Source organism: Colius striatus, chromosome 12 (genome assembly GCF_028858725.1).
Source record: "Colius striatus isolate bColStr4 chromosome 12, bColStr4.1.hap1, whole genome shotgun sequence".
Taxonomy (NCBI): Eukaryota; Metazoa; Chordata; class Aves; order Coliiformes; family Coliidae; genus Colius; species Colius striatus.
In genome coordinates this window covers 4,119,258-4,128,965 of record NC_084770.1, presented here as the reverse complement: position 1 = coordinate 4,128,965, position 9,708 = coordinate 4,119,258, and the positions used below count along the sequence as shown (strand labels likewise).

Genomic DNA, 9,708 nt, shown 5'->3' with positions numbered 1-9,708 from the left:
CCATTTAAAGATTCAACTTGGAGACAGTTTGCTGCATTCAGGCCCAGGCTCTGGCAGCACTCTGACAGCAGAGGCATTTCCCCACCTTAACTAGTCTAACTTAGAAAGAGCATCAAGTGCTCCAATCAGCTGGGACCCTGCCTGGAGGAAGTTAAAACAGTCTAAATTAGCTCTGACTATAAACAAAGAGAAAAAGCAAGATTGCAAGAGAAACAATTACAGAATATTTATTGCAATCTGTCTGTAGTCTCCTTCATGTTCTACTTCGTGCCAGATTTGAATATCTGTTTAGTTCAGAGGACAACAGAACGGTCAGCATCAAAATTCATGCTTGCCAGCTCTCTTGATTAGTACTTTCAGTCATACTTGTTAGTCATTGGTGCACTGACGTATCTCTTCACTCCAGCGGGCTGAAAACTGATACAAGAACCTCTTCCGTTCATTCTGCTTCACATTAAGGGAAACACACAGGTAAAGCTCCACACCACACTCATGACAATCTGTGAACTCCAGTCCTTCAGTAGAGATCTACATTGGAAACAACTGTTTGAGTACTGACTCCTCCAATTACAAATGTTTGTCCTTCTACAAGGCTTCTGAGTTCCAAATCACAGGTGTCATGCTGATCCTGCTTTCCATCAGTCAGAGAAGTATTCCTTTACTTTTAATAGGTGCCGCAGTTCCTTTTATCATTGCTGTTTCACAGAGGAAAACAAGATGATTTTGTCATCTACCACTGCAAACCATCTCCACCCTTTAACCTGGTCCCTTTTACACAATCTGAACCTCTATATATTTTCAAGTCCCATGTACCCAACTGATTACTTTTTCTCACCCTTCCTAGTAGGTTTTGGATTATCTTAATTTTCCAGGGTCTGTATATTTTTAATAATTAAATAAATACATGAATAAAAAACCCCAAACACCTACACAACCATATATACAGCATGTCCTTATACCAAAGATATATATAACACACACCATTTCACTTTCCTTGGTTATCTGCCAAAATCACTGTATGTGCACAAGTTGGAAAGAAGTTTTAATTTCTTTTGATCAAAAACAGTTTTATTTAAGTTTCTATTTATGTCACAGCTTGCAAGCACTAAATATAACTTGTTTTAACTTTGCTATTGCTGGTTGCATTCAGTACAGGATTCATAGGATTACATCTCTAGGACACATCTAGGGAAAGTATGGTGATAGACAGCATGATGCCACATGATGTATCTGGGTTATCTTGCTGGGCTTGTTTTCAAACCAGCATGCTAACAAGCAAACTACCAAAACATAAGAATGAAAACTCCCTACCACAGACTTCCATTGGGTTTTCCCACTTCAGAGGTCACAGAGATGAGGTGCTAAGCCCAAATATGCCCTGACTACAGCTCTTGCTACAATCAGTTTGCACCACTGCTGTTATTTTTTTAAGTTGTAATGGACTTGTTTGAATTGTAAATGTTTAAGAGCATGAAATATTTCAAGGAGTATGTGTCCTTTCTTTTGACCCATTTAAACTCTTAGTTCAAGAGATTCTCCCATTCAGACAAACTTTTTGATGAGTGCTTTGAGATGGCTTTAACTACCTCTTTTTGGTTAGATGTAATGCCCAAGTCCCACAGCTGTACACGTTACTCTGTAGAAACCTGGAAAAAAGTCAAAGTCAGCTCCATTCATCAGTCTAGTGCATCACTTTGGAGACTCTGCGGAAAGAAACTGTTAATATCTAGGAAAATCTGTCACAAGTCCAACTCTTTATGTCATCCACTTCAGGAACGTCACCATATTCCTACTCCTTTTCCGGCTTGACAATAAGTCATAAACACCTCTGAACTGCAGGGAAAGTAAAAACAGAAACAAGGGAAGTGCTTTTATTTCCTTAAAAGAAGCCGAGCAACTCTTTTTCAACATTATTAAGAAACTTAAAAGAAGCATTGTAATTTTGATGGCTCCAGGCCAGAATTGAATCTTAATTGGCAGCAAAACCATTGCAGAACATACAGACAATGAAATAATTCTTTAAAAACATTACCAGAATGTAATTATTTTAAAGTCACATTTTTAAAACGATACAGCATATGTTCATAATTTTATGAGCATAATCAGACACAGATGACAGCCAGTGGCTGTTCAGATAACATCACAGCTCCAAAAAGCACACAAAGGCAAAGCAGTTAACATGCTTGAATTGTTATACTTCTCTTTTTAGTTAAGCTTTTACCTTTATAATTTTAATTGTTTGAAAAACTCCCTCTCCTACTATAAGACTCCCCTCCACATGCATTTCCAATATAGATCTTTGAACACTCCTCCGAATGGGAGCTTTCCTCCATCTCCTCCAGTGTCAAGGCTTGTATTCAGCTGCAAATACCTTCTGGCACTAACTTTGAAAGTAAACATTGCAGAGATGCACTCAAAGCTAGTTATGACTAACCTGGGAAGTCAAATTGAATAAACAGATCGATGAAGAAAGCTCATAGATGTAAGAAAACATTTCTTTTTCTCACATCAGGTCAAGCTTATCCTATCCAACATTTGAGATGATGTTAGTATAAAGGAAAATATTTTCCTCTGCATGTCTGCCTTCCACTCAGGTGAGATGGATTTGAGAACAGGACCTGAGCTCCCAAATCTGTCCTTACTCTTTTAATTCCAGATGATCTGAAGATCTGGGTCTGTTTACAACCTGCCTGCACACAGATACATATATTCTAGTGCTGAAAGGTCATGTGCTCACGGTTCTCAGGGGTTCACACAAATTAAGTTGATTTCCTCACAGTATTCAAATTGAATGGATTTGGGGATTCTCGTCAGAAGAGCTCACTGACTTGAATTACTCCAAGTTCTTCAATCTATTTGTCATCTCACCTTGTATTCCTTCTTCAGCTGGTCCTTTATTCCCTCTGGAAAACTGCTGAAATCTGAATCCTGGCAACTCATCCACAACTCCATCTGTGACCATTAGCTAGCCATGCCTTCAGCTACCTCAAACTGTAGCATTTTACATCTCGTGATTTGACCATTACTAAGAGCTTTCCATAAAGTAAAAACCAGTTCTAATACATTATCTGAATCATATATGCGAAAAATAGCAGTACACCAACCTGGTGTTAGAAGTCTTCATGCAAGAGGGTTGGAAGGACTGACATTTCTTTTGTTACTAGTTACATTAATACTCTGACCTTGAGCCCATGCTATTTTGACCCTCATCTCAAAATATTACCCACTGCAAGTGCTAGCAGCTGGTAGCTTATACTAGAGAGGTAGAAAAAAACAGGGGAAAAAAAGACTAAATAGGCTTTGTTCGTCAATTTTGTCATCTTCCTGTAATTTCACCCCAGAATGTTGATTACACACGCATTAGCAGACAGTCAGCATTTTTTGCTGCCCTTTCTTCCCCACACTTCATGTAACTGCCAATTTGCTGGGTGCTGGAGACCTGAATGGGAAATAATGCAGACAACATACTGGGAAAACTGCCGTGATGCTGGCAAAAGGGCATGCCTGGTTTTTCCCTTGATCCTCACAGCAGCAGCACCAGCTAACCTCTAGGAACATGCTACCTTAAATTTACAGACAACCTGGACATAAAGGTGCAACCAGGTGAGTTATTTCTTCAAAACGAAGAATATCAATAGCTTTCGGTAAACAGCATTGGTATTAAACAACGTGTCCCAGCATTGAATTTGGACGACCCATTGCTCATATTTTTGTTGCTTAGTTACACAAAAGTTATTTTCACAATTTGTTGGCCCAAAGAAAGCTCCTCACGAAGTCACCCTGAAGTTTTCACCAACAGAAATGCATGCCTGAATTCAGACTTCTACTTCAGGCACAATCAGTAAACCAATATCATAACCATGGTTGTGAGGAAAATGAGCAAACAATGAAAAACATGGCAAACTGCAAGGTTCAGTATCAGCATTGCTCTATGCTTTTAAAATAATAGCGAACACCAGAGTACCAGGTATTCACACCCTTTTTATCACCAGAGACTAGCAGCACTAGGAAATCAAGGTACAGTACCTTCCACTCCGTGACTGTGGAATTTTTCATAGCAAACACTGAGACAGTTACGGTGCTTAATTTTTTTCATTTTCACAAGGGAAGCTACAGCTCATGTGACAACTTTCTGGAGGAAACTCTCTTCATTTTCAGTACATGAAAAAGTTTAAGGTGGCTGTAGCAACTAGGGACCAAAGAGTTGGAAAACAGTCCCTGACTAGTAGTTCCAAACAGCATTTCTGAACATCTTTGCCAAGTGGCACCAAAAAATAAGGTTAATTATTTCAGCTTCCAAAATCTATTGTTGTTAATAAATATGACAGCTATGTCACTTTTCACTGCTCAGTTTGTCCCTCTAATCAATATGAAATAGTCTATCAGTCTTGGCTCTGAATCCTTTGTCTGTCATCAGAACTACCTAGTGCATAATCACACTTTCCATCCACCTCTGTAGTCCTCCTGCTAAACGTTCCTATTATTACCCAGCACCATGAAAAAAAGGATCTTTTTTGCTGCTTAGGATGAACAATTGTGGTTTTGATTCAGGCATTATCTGATTTTTTAGAAGGAATCATAAACACTGATTGTCACAGTACAGCTTCCCACTCTGTTTCTTCACTGAGCAAGAAAATATCCAGCTGTAGTCAGAGAACACCTAATACTTTCAAGACTAACTTTTTTCAAGAACATTACTTTTGCATTCTAATCTAAACCTGCTGCCACAAAGCAAGACACATGGGCAAACTTCACATGTTCCAGCATATACACAAGTCAAGACTCCTGTATCATCTGATACACCTTTTAGCAGTATCATTTCCAAAACTTTCTGCCCTAAATGGTTTGCAAAACCAAATGCTTGCTTAAGGGGACTCCATTCAGGTTCCACCAAAGTGTAGTCTGATTTTAACAGAACGTGAAGCATGTCACGGTCTACACAACACTTCTAGTGTCTTTCTGGAAACCTGCTACATAAACCTTCAGTCATCATCATACTATATGTAGCTTTAAGATTAACTGCTTCCCTTTTTATTTCTATTTCTGTGTAATTTATACCATACATTGGCCTGCACTTGTTATGAAAAGCATTTCAAAGAAGAAAAAAGATCTATTTTAAAGTACTATCTTTTTTATCAGCACTGCAACATTTTAGTACAATTCCAGTAAAATTATCACATTAAAACCCATGAAAGTAGAAATCTTGCATGAAATCTACATTTAAAGTCTCCTCCCAGGCATTTGGCATTTCTTCCCCTTTTGCTACACAATTTAAGTTTTCCTTTTTATATATAATTTACCACCCAAGCTAGAGTATTTTTAAATACAATCTTCTGAAAGGGAATCAATGTACAGCTCACTAACTCTACTCCCTCTCCCAGTGAGTCAAGATTAAAGGCTACTTCAACTGCGATGCACTGCTTGAGCATTTTTTAACCAAATCACATCGTTTGCCCAACATTTGAGCCACTAAGGTTCTTTTAAGTAAATCTTTCCTCACCCTTGAGACTGCTGTCTAGCAGCATTTGTGTGTGCTAGTCAAGCAAGTTCTTACTAGTTCAGTTGAGCTAGTTATCAGTAACTAGCCCACACATCTACCAAAAGCTTCCTGTATTACCTATAACAAACTCTGTCTGCTTTAATCCTCCCAATACTTACACTTCAACAAATGATTCCTTTAACCTCTAAAGCAACAGCTGTGTAATTTGTGTGCACTTCTCAATGTACCTTCATCATTTTAGTACAGGCACACTTGAAGACCCCACCCTCTTGAACACCACCACCACTTCCTTTGTAGCATGCATCATAAAGCATAAATCTACTCATATTTAAATCATTATAGATACATTAGTAGGTGGCTCAAAAATTAATTCCTACACTCATTTGATATATGTTTGTGAGCAACACATTTCTCATGGTGTTTTTTGCATGTTAACTGCTTTTTATTTTTTAATTAGTGAAAAGAGAGTAAAAGCCTTGGGGAGAGGGAGGGCAAATGCAACTAGACTTGACTATAAATCTAAATAAAAGCCACACTTAGGACCACATGAATTCATCATTTATCTTTCAGGCAATAATATGCAGATACACTTAAAACACAAGCCTTTTATAACAACAACAACAAAATTAATTTTAAAAATAATCTGCAACTTCAGCAGAAAAAGGATCCAGAAAAATTCAGCTGAAGTTTAGTTTCAAAGGTCTCCTATGAGATTATGAAAATAAAGAAAGATCTACATACAAAACCTCACAGGGCACTTAACAGTTCCTTTCATCTAAGGAGGTCACGAAGGAAGATAAGTATGTAAAAATATACATCCCATCATAAAACCACCCGAGAAGGCAAACTTCATGGGAGACAGTACTTTTGCACACCCTGAAGCGCTGCTTTTTCTAAGCATTCATTCCAAGACACTCTTTCTCTAAACTGAAAAAAAGCCCAAAAGATACATGAAGGCCATTAGAGAAAAGCAAGTTCACGGTTATGAAACTGAAACAATATAACTAGACACCCCAGGTTTAACCAGAGGAAAACCTCTGGTTAGGTAGAGATACAAAGGTTTAGTTACACCAACGGGGTTTTACAGCTCTGCTGTTGTCAGACCTCACATGACACCCTGCTATTCCTCAATACTTCCTTTTTTTGCAGAACAGGGATCTCGTTTAGTATGTATTGCATCTGACCAAAATTTATGTTTCAGCACTACTGAATTTACATAAAATATTTCAGACACTACAATTAAAAGCCATTAGAGAGAGAAGCATATGTGTTTTAACCATGTGCACTACTTATAGTTAGAGAAGATTAAAATTAAGCAGCTTTTCCTTTTCATCCCACTCACACCCTCCCACTACAAATTCTGTCTGAGCTAATCCTCCTTCTACAGACGTCAAAACAGGGCAGAAGTATTACAGCTACTTACTGCCAAAATGTGTTGGTTTAATATCCCATTACTATTGTAATACTGGCACAAAAACTTATTATATGTGACAGCTTTTACAGCTAGTCAAGGATAGAGCCACTTTACTCTGTAGTTTATTCATCCACATGAAACTATATTTCTACACTCTGTAAGAGAGAAAATTTAAGGTCTGAACTAGATGTTCATCTCCAACTATAATGCCAGACAAAATAAAAGGCTTAAAAGGTCATTACACACACTCTTCCACCCTGCCATTTGCATTGTCTCAGCCGTCATGTAAAGTAATTCGTCCAGAAACTCAGGTTATGGTTTTTCCAAAAACATTTTTTAACCCCTTTCTTCCTAGCATTTAAAAAAATACTATCACTGATAATTCTTTTTCTCTTTTGAATTAAGTGCAACATTCTGCAGGAAAGTCAAGACAATGTCCTTCTCAGAACACACTTGCAATGAAAAGCCCATGCTTGTCAAAAGGCTCAGGACTACTCTTCAGGAACTTGCAGTGCAGAAATACACTAAGAAAACTGTTTGAAGCTCAAAAATATTTAGGTTCTACTTTACAGAAAGAAAGGGAGATACACTAAAGGCAACAAGCATCCAGAAAAAAAAAGATAAATTCAAGTAAGTTACTCCAGGCACAGGGCACCCACCCACAACAGATGCCAAAGTCTCAGTCCACTGTAGAACCAGAGCAGCTCCACAACAGCACCGCTTTAATCTGCCAGCCGAGGCTGGGAAATACTAAGTCGGTCACACGGTGACTCCGAGGCGCAGACCGGACCGTTCGGGCCACCGCCTCACACGCACGGTCCGAAGGCACTCACACCCCTCTAACCCATCGAGGCCCGGGTCTCTGCCTGCAGGTCCTGTCCTGCAGACAAAGTTTACCCCGCCGAGGCCTGGCGGCGGCGGCCGGAGAACTGTGGGGCAGCTCGCCGCCGGCCGAGCCCCGCCGCCCGCCGGAATCGTTCGGCCAGCCCGGTCGATGCTGCCGCTGCCCTCCACGCTGCCACAACCCCACGGCTCCCCGGGCAGGCGGCACCGCACGGACCCTTTCCGGCGCTCGGAGTCGGGCGCGGGTCAGCCGCTCCCGCCCCGCCGGTAACCCGTGCGCCGCGCTCCCTCCCGCCCCGGGCCTCGCCAGCGACCGCGCGTCGGAGCCACCGGGTGTTTAAGGAGGGAAGCACTGCTGACAGAGGGAGGACATGGCGGGGCACCATCGCAATGCCCGCCCGGGGGCACCCTCCCAGCCCGCAGCCCCTCACCTGCCGCTCCACACCTCCGCCGGGGCCAGGCTGGAGCCGCCGCCCGCCGCCACGCCACGGCTCGGGCTCGGCTCGGCAGCCCGCCGCGCTCCCGGCCCGCGCCAGCGCCAGCACCGCCCCCGCGCTGCCGCCCCGCCCCCCCAGCCGCCGGCGCCCCCTGCCGCCCGCCCCCTGCCGCCCGTCCCGCCCGCCGTGCGCCGCTCCCGGCTCCCCGCGGCGGCAGCGCCCTGGCAGGGACGGGTCGGGTTCCGCCGTTCCCACAGCCGGGCGTGAGGCGCGGAGGGGACGCTCGTTGCTGCTCGCAGCACATACGGACCCCGGGCCGCCAGCCTAGGGACTGAGTGGTTGCAGCCCTCTGAGAAGGGCTGCTTCCATGCCGCATTTGTGAGAGACCACCTTCGGGAACTTCCCGCCCCCCGTCAGAGCCCCCTGTTCTGAGACTTCCTGCGAGTTCCAGCCTTTTGAGCAGGTGGCCAGCGCTTTCCTTGAGACCGAGCACACACTTCTAACGCAGCCAAGCAAAATGGTCACTGCTAGGGACTCCACTCATAAATTCTTCTCATACTTACCGGGGAGCGCAGCTGAACATGTTCCAGCCCCTTGTAAGAAATGCCAGTTTCAAGTCCTTGTCAAAGGAGAATTCCACAAATTTCAATAAAAAGATGAATCAGCCATATTCTTTTGTGTAGCTGATACAAGTGAAGTAATTTCACAACTTGCAAAGTATTCGTCTGAATTTGTTGCCAACACAGAAGCTCCCAGCTAATCAGACTTTCCCCCCACCAGACCTGATTCTGCTCCACCAGAAGGATCACTTGTTTGATCATCTAAATATCCCAGCTTTCCATTTATCCCTGAAGAGATCCTAAAATGTATTCTGCAGATCTAGGGAATGCTTTCCTTCCTTTTACACACCTACTTTCACATGTCTGAGCAGAACCCATGCAAATTATGGGATATTCAAAGTAGAGGCGTCAACGCTAAACACTTGGCACCAGTGCTTACCACAAATGGCCGTAGGAGTTTTCCCTGTTGCAATCAAAGAGCATGTGTGGTTCACATGCTGCTGCAGTTCCTCTTGCAACCCTGGATACTTCTGCTGGCGGCTCTGTCATGCTGCTCTGCCAGCCAAGCTGCTTATCTGCATGCCCTCTATTCCTGGGTCATTGTGACAAATAGTCACTGCCCTGTAAATAGCAGCATGGAGATGAATTTTCTTGTCTTGATATTGCACATCCACAGAATTAACATTTCTAGCAAAAAAGACTGAGCATGTTTTTCTAGCTAAACTAGGTCTTTTGCCTGTCTGGTATGATTTCACCTGGAGGTGTGCTCCATGGTTTTTCCTTTTAGAGTAAGAATTAGTCTATTTTTACTGCACAGTGGTGTGAGAAGTGGCCATCCAGCTGTAGATCAGAAGGCTGGAGCCTTTACCAACTGCTGTTGTTTAAAACCATTCCCAGAGGTGCTCAGCAGCATGGTGCTTGGACTGCCAGCTGACAGCTACACATCAAATACAC

At 42.6% G+C, this 9,708-nt stretch overlaps 1 protein-coding gene across 4 annotated transcripts in view; it reads right to left on the bottom strand.

Moving 5' to 3' along the window:
• PXYLP1 (2-phosphoxylose phosphatase 1) overlaps window positions 1–8,278 on the bottom strand; it is a 53,063-nt gene extending 44,785 nt beyond the window's left edge. For 2 of the 4 annotated variants that reach the window (XM_062005440.1, XM_062005444.1), the window contains exon 1: window positions 8,189–8,278. The gene's annotated coding sequence lies outside the window, so the exon portion shown is untranslated. Of the gene's footprint in view, window position 1; window positions 696–1,586; window positions 1,647–8,188 lie in introns of all 4 variants that reach the window. The other 2 variants (XM_062005442.1, XM_062005441.1) reach the window with 2 other exon arrangements.
• Window positions 8,279–9,708: the final 1,430 nt, after the last annotated feature.